Below are 14732 nucleotides of genomic sequence, written 5' to 3'. Positions count from 1 at the left end.
TCAGCAAACAATCGTTTAAGTGCCTGCTGCCATCTACTGTGCTGGAATGTACGATCAATCATGATCAATTCTGTACTACCATGAAAATAAAATTAATATAAATCCCCACTACTACTAATGTAGTGATCACAATATAGTAGCCATATCTAGGAAAACCAAAGTTCCAAAGGCTGGGCCTAATATAGTGTATTCTGACTGAAATTATATATATATATATAAAAAAAACAGAAATACCTTATTTACATAAGTTTTCAGACCCTTTGCTATTAGACTCGAAATTGAGCTCAGGTGCATCCGGTTTCCATTGATCATCCTTGAGATGTTTCTTCAACTTGATTGGATTCCACCTGTGGTAAATTCAATTGATTAGACATGATTTGGAAAGGCACACACCTATCTATATAAAGGTCCCACAGTTGACAGTGCATGTCAGAGTAAAAACCAAGCCATGAAGTTGATGGAATTGTCCATAGAGCCCCGAGACAGGATTGTGTTGAGGCACAGATCTGGGGAAGGGTACCAACAAATGTCTGCAGTATTGAAGGTCCCCAAGAACACAGTGGCCTCGATAATTCTTAAATGGAAGAAGCTTGGAACCATCAAGACTCTTCCTAGAGCTGGATGCCCATCCAAACTGAGCAATCGGGGGAGGAGGGCCTTGATCAGGGAGGCGATGCTCCCCATACAACCTGACAAAGCTTGAGAGGATCTGCAGAAAAAAATGGGAGGGAGAAACTTCCCAAATACAGGTGTGCCAAGCTTTTAGTGTCATACCCAAGAAGACTCAAGACTGTAATTGCTACCAAAGGTGCTTCAACAAAGTACTGAGTAAAGGGTCTGACTACTTATGTTAATGTGATATTTCAGTTTGACATTTTTAATACATTTGAAAAAAAAAATTATATGGAAAAAAAATGATTTAATCAAGTTAGAATAAGGCTGTAATGTAACAAAATGTGGAAAAAAATCAAGGGGTCTAAATACTTGCCGAATGCACTGTATGTAGTAGTGTATGTAAATGTATGTGGGGTTTTAGTGGGAGTGTCAATGTGGTGTGTGTGAATGTACGTGGGTTTTTAGTGGGAGTGTCAATGTAGTGTGAGTGTGTATATCACAGGAGGCTGCTGAGGGGTGGACAGCTAATAATAATGTCTGGAATGGAGTGCCATTACTATGAGCCCGTCCTCCCAAATGAAGTGCCACCAGCCGCCGTCTAGTGAGTGTGCGTAGGGTCATTACAAGATAGTTTGGGTACCATTAATTTACTATTTAGCAGTGTAATGGCTTGGGGGTGGAAGCTGACTCAGATCCTGGTGGTCCGAGAGCCAATGCTCCGGTACCGTTTGCCGGACAGTAGCAGAGTGGACAGTCTATGGCTTGGGTGGCTGGAGTCTGGCAATTTTTCGGCCCTTCCTCTGACACCGCCTGACATAGAGGTCCTGGATGGCAGGGAGATTGGCCCCAGTGATGTACTGAGCTGTCCGCAAGGGCGATGCATTTTCCATACCAAGCTGTGATGCAGCCAGTCAAGATACTCGATGGTGCAGCTGTAGAACGTTTTGAAGATCCGAGGGCCCATGCCAAATCTTTTCAGCCTCCTGAAGGGGAAGAGGCGCTATATTGGTGCATTGGAACACTGGGACATGTTCAACGTGATCATTTTGCGGTCCATCTTATGGCTCAGCAACGGTTTCAGATGGAAGACCGACCACAATAAGCAACTCAGTAGATTTACTGAGTGAGAATGTTTCTGTTTTATTCTCACAAATACTAATCTGTGTTCATTAAATATTTAGTGTTAAATTAGCTATGAGACAATGAAATGAGAACAACAGTGACAATAACAACAATCTTTGAGAATCTTAAATTATAGGCCAGGCTATAAATGTTTTCTGCAACATGTTATGCATACAATTTATGTACTAGATATTGTTCTTGTGATTATAATGAACATAAATTATTCAATATGATTGACAGCACAGGGCCCTCCATCCATATTAAGATGAGGTAGAATGTGATCTGTAATGGAGTGAAGCTGGAGACTTCAATGGCGGGTATACCTGCCTCTTCAAATTCATCACTGAAGGGGTAGTCTTTGTGCTTCAGCCCCCTATGGGAAACAAACAGTGGAGGACAGTCACACAGAGACACACAAAGATCAGTTGAAGCTTTAAAAACGGATGTATGATCACGTTTGACAGAGGTGATTGGCACTATAATTACGTATGAGAGCAGAGGAAAGACTGTAGTTCCTGTTCAGTGATAACATGGTCCTTATGTCCTCTTTGCTCAGTTCAAAGTCAAACACCTGGAATGAAAACCAACATCTACAGTCTTTGAAAACAGAGGGAAAACTGCATCAACATTGAAAAAAGTTCCAGAACATTACTGTAAACATCTTTCATGTCTTTGCATCCTCTCACAATGGGCGAGTTCCTTTTGCATCATCCTGTCCCGTGGGTAGGTGGAGATTTCACTTCAGGAGCAATGGAATGGTCTTAAATGCACAAACTCCACCCAACCGGGCACCAGGCGATGCAAAACGAACTCGCCCAATCATTCTAATGTACCTGGAGGTTGTCCAGGTACATGTGTTGGGGCGTGGTTGATTTTGGAATTACACACACTTCCCTTTGGACCAGAAAACGAAGCAGCACCTAATAGGATGGGCCCATGATGAGATTAAGGGATAACACAGAGCGAGGTCCATAGACCCTTTACCCATTTTCTCTATGTAGCTAACAGTTAGACTATGTTACTGCGGCTCTCACTTTACCTGAGATATAGTCCTCTGGTGCTTATCAGTTATGTCCTTGATGTTTGGGTCTTGAAATAAACAGGGATTGTCTGGTTTGACCCTAATACAAGAACATCAGATCAGACAGTTACCGTAGAAACTTACGAACAATGTGTGTCTGTGTGTGTGCAACATTTCCCTCCATGTGTCTGTACTGTGTCTATCCGTGTGTTGTTTACCATGGCCTGGTAGGTAACCCCAGGGGGCTGTATGCTGTGACAGTGATGCCTTGGGAGTGACAATAGTTGATCAGCTTTTGCTGGGACAGATATGGGTGGCACTCAATCTGGTCAGAGCAGACAGGGTGTAACGATGTGCACTGAGAGTCGGGAAGCAAGTTCAGGGAGTGAGTGATGTAATCAAAAAACGAAACAACAACGCACAACCATGAAACTGAACCAGAAACAATGACGCCTCAGGAAGGAACCAAAGTGGGTGACATATATAGGGCAGGTAATCAAGAAGGTGATGGAGTCCAGGTGAGTGTCATGATGCGCGTAACGATGGTGACAGGTGTAACTCCCATATTGACCTGGGAGAGGCGAAGGTCGAGAGCCATGCGTCCTTAAGAAAACACGACCCTGCCAAACCGTACTGCTTCTTGAAACACTGCTCGCTTAAGCCGGAAGCCAGCTGCACCAATGTGTCGGAGGAAACACTGTACAACTGGCCACCTAAGTCAGCGTGCATGCGTCCGCCACAAGGAGTCGCTAGAGCGCGATGGCCAAACCCTCCCCTAGCCTGGACGACGCTGGGCCAATTGTGCGCCGCCTCATGGGTTTCTCGAATTCCAGGCGACAGAGCCAGAGATCGAACCCGGGTCAATAGTGACGCTGCGCCATTCGGGAGGCAGCCTACTACATAAGTTATATTATGGTTACATGCACACACTAATGCGATTATTGTGGATAATCAGATTAATATAATAGATGGATTGAAAAGTTTACATTCTTTGCAAGGAGACATATTTCCCTAATAATCCTGAAACATCTGAAAATTAGGCTACTCTGATAAATGCAGAAAATCGCCAATCAAAATATAATTGTTCTACCACAAGTTTGTATGTGAAAACGAATTCTAAGGTGCATACATTGTTGTTCCGAACCCTCACTTCACTCCTGCTAAAGAGTGAGGCTTGCTTGGGTTGTTGCTAGCACATGCGTAGATCAAATACACAGCTGGAACGATGATGAAGGTGTTTACATGTCCTAGTAATTTGAAAGATTGGATTCAGTTCGATGGCTGTTGAAATTGGAGATTCCAATGGCTTTTACCAACCCTGCATCCACAAGCTCTTCCATACCCCGAGAGGCGCTGAACAGACAGAACACCCAAATGGAAAAGGGTGTGAGTGATGATGTAAAAAAAAATCCCCAGAAATTGTCTTAATTTAACTTCCTGTCATTCTCACCTCCCAGGTATCCAGGAATCTGGTTTCCACGGCAACAGTGAATCCCTCGCTGTCCACGAGCTCATCCCTAATCTACAACAAAACAAGTAATGATTGAGTGATGATCCGTGCATATCACGCCCCCAACATTTCATCAAAGTGTGAATTTTTTTTTCTACATTATGCATGACAAAAAGGGCTGAAGAAATTAAATAAAAATGAAATAAGTGTGAGCAAAATGCATTTGTAAAGGCAAACCATGCACTATAAGCAATACAAGCATTTCATCAGAACAAAAATAATAATAATAATTTATTCAGTTCAAGTGTTTATTACAATATTTTACAAGAGACAAGTGGTGAGGATATTTCAAATACATGTTGAAACAGTATGCATGTCAAGAAAATTCATTCCCATTGGTTTTCGTGGGTGAGGTCGAGGTCTAGATAGTCCAGTTTAAGGTTACTCAAGGTATTCTGACAGGCTGCTGTAGCCAGAGACTTCTTATGGAAGGTACACCACAGCTGGTGGAGAGAGAAGCACAGGAATGATTGGGGCTGCATCCACAACGGCCCAGGCCCCCCATGTAAGCCACTACTTGTGGCCAGATCAGACAGTAGTGCACTATGGGTTATAGGGAATAGAGTGCCATTCGGTGACATAGCCTGGGAAACACTCAAGTAGGCTACATCACCTGAAAGATTCTATGGAATAACAGTATTCACAATTTGACAATCACTTCTATCAATTCTCACACACACAGTATGCTATGAATGAGTGTGACATTTGAGGCAGCACCTTGCTGATGACGAACAGCTCCTCTCTCTTTACAGTACCCTCCTGGATCATAGCCTGGATGCCCTTTCCCACCTCATTCTGGTGGAGGAAAGCCCCATCAATGAGTCTGTAGCCAGCAGATGGAAGCCTTTACTGCCTCTCCTACTTTAGCTGGAGGAGACTAAGACATGGAAGGACTGGTAAAAAGCTTAGTTTGGGTGAAGTACATTTTTGATTCAATGCATAATTAAGGAGATTATCATCCATTATTTCCTATGATGACTGAGTTTACTGATGGAATTTGACCCCTATTTAATCTGCCAGTAAATATGTAAGCATGTAAGTCCAAGGGGGTTCACACTGAAAAAGGAATGCATTCAAGCACAATGATTCATGATTATTAATTACATGGTATACATACATCATTTTCATTGTATTAAAGTACATTAATAATATCTCAATGTTGTTGAGAGATTCTGCATGTCATTGCATTTCCCATGTGGAAAGGTGAGTGGGCAAGGAAGCGCACAAGGCTTTTTAGAGCGTTTAAAACATTGTATCAAGTATTTACATACTTGCAAACCTGTACATATCAAGGCACACTGTCATTGACATTACCGAGGTAAAGACAGATTCAGGTTGGATATTCGACGGATATTCACCAACAGCAGTTAGGGACCGTCAACATAGTGCCAATCAAATGTTTCACATTTCAATAGCTCTTTAACCATTACTCCTAACACTTTCAAAACTGCTTCTAGCTAACCCGATGGCATAGACACACTTTGCACACACTTTTCTTTTGTCGGTTTACATCTCACACTATTTTAAATGACTTATTTACATTTCTGAAATTCAAAAGCATGGTGGTCATGTGACCACACAGCTTGGTCATGTGACCCACACACCTCAAAAACGTTTAATAAAGTACACTCAGTGGGCCTACACATTGCACACCCTTTTTTTTGTCCATTTGCATCTTATGAGATTTTACGATCATTTTTAAAATATAAACATTTCAAAAGCTCCTTAGTTTTACGACCTACAACCCTCAAACTGCTGTCAGAATATCCACTGAGTAGCCTTATATGCCATTTTAATGTCACACGATTTTACATTCATTTTCAATGTTTTTAATTTCAATAACACCTTGGACATGTGACCTACTGGATTCAAACAAGGTTCAGAATTGCACACCCTTTAGTTTGTCATTTTTCATCTCTCACATTTTTTACATACATTTTTCGAACTTTCTAATTTCAATAGTTCCTTGGCCATGTGACCTAATGACCTTTGAAAAGGTTCAGAATGTCCACCGAGTACCCTTCTATATTGCACATCCTTTAGTTTGTCCATTTTCATCTCACACGGTTTTCATTTCAATAGTTCCCTGGTCATGTGACCTACAACCCTCAAACTACTTTCAGAATATCCATTGACTAGCCTTATACATGGCACACCCTTTTGTTTGTCCATTTTCATCTCACACGATTTTACATTAATTGCCTGCTCTGCTCCCCTGAAGGACAGTGTCACTCACACACCTATTCACTTGGGCCTTCTCCCTGGGGCCTTCCTGACCTCCAGACAGCCCCCCATTGACCTGCAGACCTCTGACTCCAGGCCTCCATGCCTACACTCCCTGCCCGCCTGCTTGCCCTCTCCCTGGGCTTGAGTGTATAGCTTACTCCCTGGAACTACAGACCCCCAGGCCTCCACACCTACTCTCCCTACCTGGTCAACACCCCTCTCACTGGGCATCATTGCGTCTCGGCAGGGGCTCAGCCATCTCCATCACTTTGCCCACTGGCCGAACCTGGGGTACCCACACTTAAGCAATCCTCCCCGGACATGAAGACATCTATATTCAAGCTGTCAGGAACCACGTGCATCTGGTAACCCAAAACAGGCTCTGTGCACCTGGTGACCCGCCCGCTTTTTTTCCACTCAGAGACTAAGTCCCCACTCAAACCTCCATGGCCCCTGTGTCCGGACCCCCTGCTTGGACTCTGAGTTTCCCCCGCCTTGATAGAGGCCTCCTCGTGCACCTGGTGACCCTTTGACTTCCACAGCGAATCCCAACCTGACTCACAGTCCCACCAGAGGACGAGCCCCGGCAGATGGGCGACCACCACCTACCCCCCTACCTGGTGGAGGAAGAGGAAGACGCCTTCCGTCCCCAACAAAAGCTTGGATCGAGGGCTGACTTTCAATAGATTGCAGCGAGTGAGCTGCTCTGCTACGTACGAAACCCTGACCCAGAATCTAGTCGTCTACAAGTGATTTAGCACCAGGTTCCCCACAAAATGCAGTGTGCATCAGGAGAGGGGCTGCAACTCATCCAGGTGCACCCCAACCCCGTCACAAACGGCTCTACTCATCTGACAAAAGAGGCAGGTTATCTCGGGCCAACCGAAGCTCCGTGGTGCTACGGTATCGTTACGTTTAGGGGGGATTCTGACTGAGAGGCATTCAGTCATAATATAATCCCACAGATGGTAGCTTCGCACCATTGGCTCCTCAGCCATGCACATACACCAAATGTGCTTGGGTGATTTGAGTGCGACCACAACAGGTGGGTACGCTCCTTTGAATTTCATCAAATTGATATTCAGTGATCCGTGCCCAGAACCTAGAACTCTTCCGTCCGTTTTATGGGTCCGCAGCAAATCAATGGGCATGGATAGTACTACCCACATCAGATGTAGGCCTCCCTCCCCAGACAAGCTGGAGATACCTCTCCCCCCTTCATAGGGCATGATCCAGATCCATGCAATGCCCTATCAAAATGGGTTTAGTCTCAGCCTCGAGTCTAGTGAGCGTAGAGAAGACCTCCCCACCTACAATGTGTGATGTTCCGCACTCAGGCAAGCCTGAGGCCTGGTAGTGTCAGCTAATGGTAAGGCACATGCCATCTCCACTACATGTTCCAAGGAGCGTGGAGGAGAGCTCCCACATAGAATGGGTAGAGTCCTGCAACCAGGCGGACCTGAGACCTGGCAGTGTTCATAACCGTTAAGCATATTCCATCTCCATTTAGTGCTCCACTGTTAGCGGGTCCAGTCAAAGCCAGCGTTCGATTCAAACCTTTGCGGTTTAGAGTTAGCTAAATATACGGGAGACGAGTCTTTAAAAATTTCACCCCAGTCGCTCTGTAGTACACTTTCATCAGCCATCTCCCAGGACTAAACTCCCCACTTCCAGCCAAAGCTGGGATGCGTTCGAGCAATCATTCTCTGATTGGCTTCCTGTCAAGGTCAGGATTCGTTTACAAGAGCCCCGCAGCAAATCATTGAGTCTGGTGGAACCGGCCTCACATTTTCATGTTTGACCAAAAGCCCCATATTCCAGGACCGACTGCCGCCTTCCATTAACGATCAACAGCCGTCACCATCTGCAGGACTCTCTTTGCGTACGGACTAGTACCGAGGTAACTCCCGTTTGGTTTGTGTCCTTTACGACACCTGAAAGCATGTGACATACAGGGACATCCCTTACTAAGGCTAAGGACTCCTTAAGACAGTCATTGTTACTCCCACCGTTTACCCGCGCTTCATTGAATTTCTTCACTTTGACATTCAGAGCACTGGGTAGATATCACATCGCGTCAACACCCACCTCGGGCCTTCACGATGCTTTGTTTTAATTAAATCAGTCGGATTCCCCTGGAGACCACGCAAGAGAGACTGCGAGATGGGCTGCACAACAAACTTCCAATGGTGGCGAGAGGAGGGCGACGGAGCGACTGCTCCCCCAGATGCGGCTTGAACCCCACTTAGCACCCCAGCCCTTAGAGCCAATCCTTTTCCCGAAGTTACGGATCTGACTTTCCGACTTCCTTTACATACATTGTTCTAACATGCCAGAGGCCGTTTACCATGGAGACCTGCTGCGTGAGATTTACACCCTATCCCAGGATTTATTTTTGTGGAATTTTTACCCCGTTTTCTCCCCAATTTCGTGGTATCCAATTGTTTTAGTAACTACTATCTTGACTCATCGCTACAACTCCCGTTCGGCCCCGGGAGAGACGAAGGTTGAAAGTCATGTGTCCTTGTTGAAGGAATTCTAAATTCCTCAGTTTTATTTCCCAATCAAAATTAAACACTCTGTCAATGCATTAAGGGTTTGTAAGACCCTTATTTTATAAGAATGGACAGAGCCCCGGTCTTAAAAGTCAGGTAACAGCGTTTAATTCAAGAGAGTACTGCCTTCATACACATTTTACCACATGTTATAAACTGAAAATGACATCAGCGTTTTCTAAATGTTCTATCTCTTCTTGACACTGGTAGAGAGGCCCTATAGTTCTCGAGCCTTCCCTCCTCGCCTAAAGCCAAGGTCAGTCAGTGTAGATAAGCATTCTAGACAGTCTGGAGATAGTTCATTCATTTGTACCAAGGCATTGTTCTAAACTCCTGACTATATTATATACCATTGGGAATGGGAGAAAGAGAGAATTCATACATGTACAGTACATGATAGCATTTGGACTAATCAGTCCTGATTGAAATGTATACATAATTAGTCATTATAGATAAAAAAATTCCCTTAACAGTCCTCCGATACACAACCCAACCAAGCCGCACTGCTTCTTAACACAGCGCGCATCCAACCCGGAAGCCAGCCACACCAATGTGTCGGAGGAAACACCGTGCACCTGGCAACCTTGGTTGCCCGGCCCGCCACAGGAGTCGCTGGTGCGCGATGAGACAAGGATATCCCTCCCGGCCAACCCCTCCCTAACCCGGACGACGCTAGGCCAATTGTGCGTCGCCCCACGGACCTCCCGGTCGGTTACGACAGAGCCTGTGCGCGAACCCAGAGTCTTTGGTGGCACAGCTGGCGCTGCAGTACAGCGCCCTTAACCACTGCGCCACCCGGGAGGCTATCCCAGGATTTTCAAGGGCCAGCGAGAACTCACAGGAAGCCGCTGGAACTAAGACGCTTTCCAGGGCTTGAGCCCCTCTCTTGGGGCGAACCCATTCCAGTGCGCCCTGCCCTTCACAAAGAAAAGAGAACTCTCCCCGGAAGCTTCCCTCAAGTCCTTAGGAAACTGTGCAGTATTTAGTTTATTATGTATTATTTCTTACACTGTTAATAATTATTACATACAGCCGAGAAGAACTATTGTCCCTAGTTAACAGAGTCGACAAAATTAGGGCAAGAGTTTCCAAAGAGATATTCGGGATTGTAACATACTCTGTTTCACAGAGACATGGCTAGCTGGGGACATGCTGTCGGAATCCGTACAGCCAACGGGATTTTCAGTGTATCGGGCCAACAGTAACAAACATCTCTCTAGTAAGAAGAACATACAAGAAGTCCTTTTGTTCACCTGACCTAGAATTCCACACAATCAAATGCCGACCGTATTATCTCCCAAGAGAACTCTCCTCGGTTATTGTCACAGCCATGTATATTCCCCCGCAAGCGGATACCAAGACAGCCATCGAGGAACTTCACTGCAATCTGGAAACCATATATCCTGAGGCTGAATTTATTGTAGCTGGGGATTTTAACAAAGCTAATCTGAGGACAAGGCTACCTTCTATCAGTATATTGATTGCAGGGTCGTCAAAGACGGTACAGTATGAAACTCTCTGGGATGACTTCACTAGTTACCACCACCACAAAGTGATAAACACGCCTATTTATACAATTTATCTTCTCAGCGATATGACGTAGATGCAGAAAGTAAACAGCATAGTGGGTACAATATTCACAACAACTAAGAGCGTTGAAGTGTGAGGCTCAACTTATCTGCTGTTTCGGTGCTCTGGCTACCACGTTGTGAACAGTTTGAAGCGAACCCATGCACATGCGCAGATATTGTGTGTGATTGTGTGAGAGTAAAAGTCTTGCATCTTGCTCATCTCAATATCTCCAGTGCTGCTTGGGGCAACCTGATTTTGCTAAGTCTATGGCAGCAGCCCAAACGCAAAGTAGACAGCCCTCGGCCCTAAACCCTCAGACATCATCTCATCCAAGTGTACCTTAAATGTCCTTTGCCCAAGCGAGGGAGAGTGATGATCGGATGCAACGTCCTTGATGGAAATCTTGAAGTTGAGCTTAAAAAACATCAACCTAAAGCTATTAATGTAGCAAGCTAACATAGTTAGCTAGCATTTTGTCAGGTAGATAGCTAGAGTTACAATACTTAGCTGGCTAGCTAATTTTATAACTTGGTAATTTATTCCAATACATTTCAGAATTCCCCAAAATATGTTTATGAAGCTAGCTACGTTTTATAGGCTCCTCACTACGAGACTAAGCCAATTTGAGCGGCACTCCCATTTGCCAACGCTAAAATAAATGTAATCTATATATTTGTTTTGCAAGCCAGTATCATAATTGTGTCTCACATGCCGAATATGCTGCCATGTTGATAAAATTTGACACTTCGCGGCAACCGGAGTTTGACACGTGACTACAGTTTGCATTGAATTGTGGGTCATATCAGCCCCACAAGTAATCAAAGTTCTTCACTCGCTCCCTCAAGCGAAATTGAGGGCCGAGGGGGTAATGTTTGTGAATTGGACCTACACTTAAGATGGCAATCAAACTGCATCCTGTTTCAAGAGAGAGGTAATTGAGCTCATGGGTTCCTGAGTTCTTCTGCAAAAAGATAGAATTAGAGTTGGATAAATGTAGATCAACTTGAATATTTTTGCAAGGACTTATAGAGGATACTAACGTCAACATCAAAACCTTCAATCCAAATCAAAATTCCATAGCTAAAAGCATGATTTTGGACAAAACTACCTAAATGTACTAATACTAGTAAGGACTATCAAGAAAAAACTAACAAACCTGCAGAAGAAACACAGTGGAACCTGTAAATACTATCCAACACAAAACTGAGTGAGTAATGTTAAGTCTCAACCTACACTACTTCTGAAGCCAAAAAGTAAAATACAATAATCTCTAGGTAATTTTGTTATATAAAGCTTAATAAATAAGGCTACTAAGCTACCAGGACAGAACTGACCTGGCTGCAATGTCAATTAGCACTGAAGTGTGAAAACTCTTGAGCCTAACAATGGCAGGATAGTTTCATAGCCCCACCCAAATGCAGAGGCCTTTGAAGCCCCAATGGCTTATCCCTGTGCAGAGGTCATTACAATACAGTACCCCATGGATATTGAAAATAACACTGCACGGAATAAGTACAAAAATAAGCTCCTCAAGGACAATCCAGAGACACTATTTGCTGACTGCAACAAAGAGGGGAACATAAGCAACTTCATTTTCCACACAGACCATCCCCTGGCATAGCACAGCGCTATGAGAGCACACTACACCTATGTCAAGAGAGAGGATTTTGGCCCAGGGCGGAAACTCAGAATACTAGACATTGAGGAAATTGAAACATCCTCTATAAACGTGTACAAATCTGGGACAGTAATGTTGCAGGGAATCCTCATGCAGTTCCAGCAGAACTTCTACTGGATCAAAGAGAGAGCAGAGCAGGAAAAGCCCTCTCTCTGTGATGACTCTCCCATCCTGAGTGAGTCTGATCACACCTCTTCAAACTGTTCTGCAGACGAGGATAGTCTGATCACACCTCTTCAAACTGTTCTGCAGACGAGGATAGTCTGATCACACCTCTTCAAACTGTTCTGCAGATGAGGTTAGTCTGATCACACCTCTTCAAACTGTTCTGCAGATGAGGATAGTCACCCCCCCCCCCCCCAGCACTGAACACATCCAGCTCCCACAACTGCACTGCTCCTCCATCATTGAGAGGGATAAATTCACAGAGCTGGAGAGAGACATGGTGGAGCTCAGAGAACAAGTCCACACAATCCAGACAGGACAAACCCATAAAACAGACCAGCACAACAACACCCCCCCAACAAGACCCGGGGGGCTGGAGATGGACGGCTGTCTGAGAGAACTCAAATCAAATCAGTATATTTGTCACGTGAGCCGAATACAACAGGTGTACACCTTACAGTGAAATGTTTACTTACAAGCCCTAACCAACAGTGATATATATATATATTTTAAGGGTATTAGGTAAACAATAGATAAGTAAAGAAAGAAAAAAAACAGTGAATAACAGTAGCGAGGCTATATACAGGTGGTACCAGTATAGAGTCAATGTGCACCGGTTAGTCTGGCTAATTGAGGTAATATGTACATGAATGTATAGTTGAAGTGACTGCATAAATGATAAACAGAGAGTAGCAGCAGCATAAAAGACATATTAGGTAGCATTGTTTAAAGTGGCTAGTGATATATTTTACATAATTTCCCATCAATTCCCATTATTAAAGTGGCTGGAGTTGAGTCAGTGTGTTGGCAGCAGCCACTCAATGTTAGTGGTGGCTGTTTAACAGTCTGATGGCCTTGAGATAGAAGCTGTTTTTCAGTCTCTCGGTCCCAGCTTTGATGCACCTGTACTGACCTCGCCTTCTGGATGATAGCGGGGTGAACAGGCAGTGGCTCGGGTGGTTGTTGTCCTTGATGATCTTTATGGCCTTCCTGTGACATCAGGTGGTGTAGGTGTCCTGGAGGGCAGGTAGTTTGCCCCCGGTGATGCGTTGTGCAGACCTCACTACCCTCTGGAGAGCCTTACGGTTGTGGGCGGAGCAGTTGCCGTACCAGGTGGTGATACAGCCCGACAGGATGCTCTCGATTGTGCATCTGTAGAAGTTTGTGAGTGCTTTTGGTGACAAGCCGAATTTCTTCAGCCTCCTGAGGTTGAAGAGGTGCTGCTGCGCCTTCTTCACGATGCTGTCTGTGTGGGTGGACCAATTCAGTTTGTCTGTGATGTGTACGCCGAGGAACTTAACACTTACTACCCTCTCCACTACTGTTCCATCGATGTGGATAGGGGGGGGGGGGGGGGGGGGTGTTCCCTCTGCTGTTTCCTGAAGTCCACAATCATCTCCTTAGTTTTGTTGACGTTGAGTGTGAGGTTATTTTCCTGACACCACACTCCGAGGGCCAACAGACTGGAATAGGGATTGATTGAATATGTCCGTAAACACACCAGGCAGCTGGTCTGCGCATACTCTGAGGGCGCGGCTGGGGATGCCGTCTGGGCCTGCAGCCTTGCGAGGGTTGACACGTTTAAATGTTTTCCTCACGTTGGCTGCAGTGAAGGAGAGTCCGCATGTTTTAGTTGCGGGCCGTGTCAGTGGCACTGTATTGTCCTCAAAGCAGGCAAAAAAGTTATTTAGTCTGCCTGGGAGCAAGACATCCTGGTCCGTGACGGGGCTGGTTTTCTTTTTGTAATCCGTGATTGACTGTAGACCCTGCCACATACCTCTTGTGTCTGAGCCATTGAATTGAGATTCTACTTTGTCTCTATACTGACGCTTAGCTTGTTTGATTGCCTTGCGGAGGGAATAGTTACACTGTTTGTATTCGGCCATGTTTCTGGTCACCTTGCCCTGATTAAAAGCAGTGGTTCGGGCTTTCAGTTTCACGCGAATGCTGCCATCAACCCACGGTTTCTGGTTTGGGAATGTTTTAAATGTTGCTATGGGAACGACATCTTCAACGCACGTTCTAATGAACTCGCTCACCGAATCAGCGTATTCCGTTGTTGTCTGACGCAATACGAAACATATCTCAGTCCACGTGATGGAAGCAGTCTTGGAGTGTGGAATCAGATTGGTCGGACCAGCGTTGAACAGACCTCAGCGCGGGAGCTTCTTGTTTTAGTTTCTGTCTGTAGGCAGGGATCAACCAAATGGAGTCGTGGTCAGCTTTTCCGAAAGGAGGCAGGGCCTTATATGCGTCGCGGAAGTTAGA

General features: G+C 45.0%; 1 pseudogene; it reads right to left on the bottom strand.

Moving 5' to 3' along the window:
• Positions 1-2102: 2102 nt before the first annotated feature.
• LOC109867033 (aldo-keto reductase family 1 member B1-like) lies at positions 2103-6728 on the bottom strand (annotated as a pseudogene).
• Positions 6729-14732: the final 8004 nt, after the last annotated feature.

The sequence above is a fragment of the Oncorhynchus kisutch genome, linkage group LG22 (genome assembly GCF_002021735.2).
Source record: "Oncorhynchus kisutch isolate 150728-3 linkage group LG22, Okis_V2, whole genome shotgun sequence".
In the NCBI taxonomy this organism is placed as follows: Eukaryota; Metazoa; Chordata; class Actinopteri; order Salmoniformes; family Salmonidae; genus Oncorhynchus; species Oncorhynchus kisutch.
This window is presented reverse-complemented; position numbering and strand designations above follow the sequence as displayed.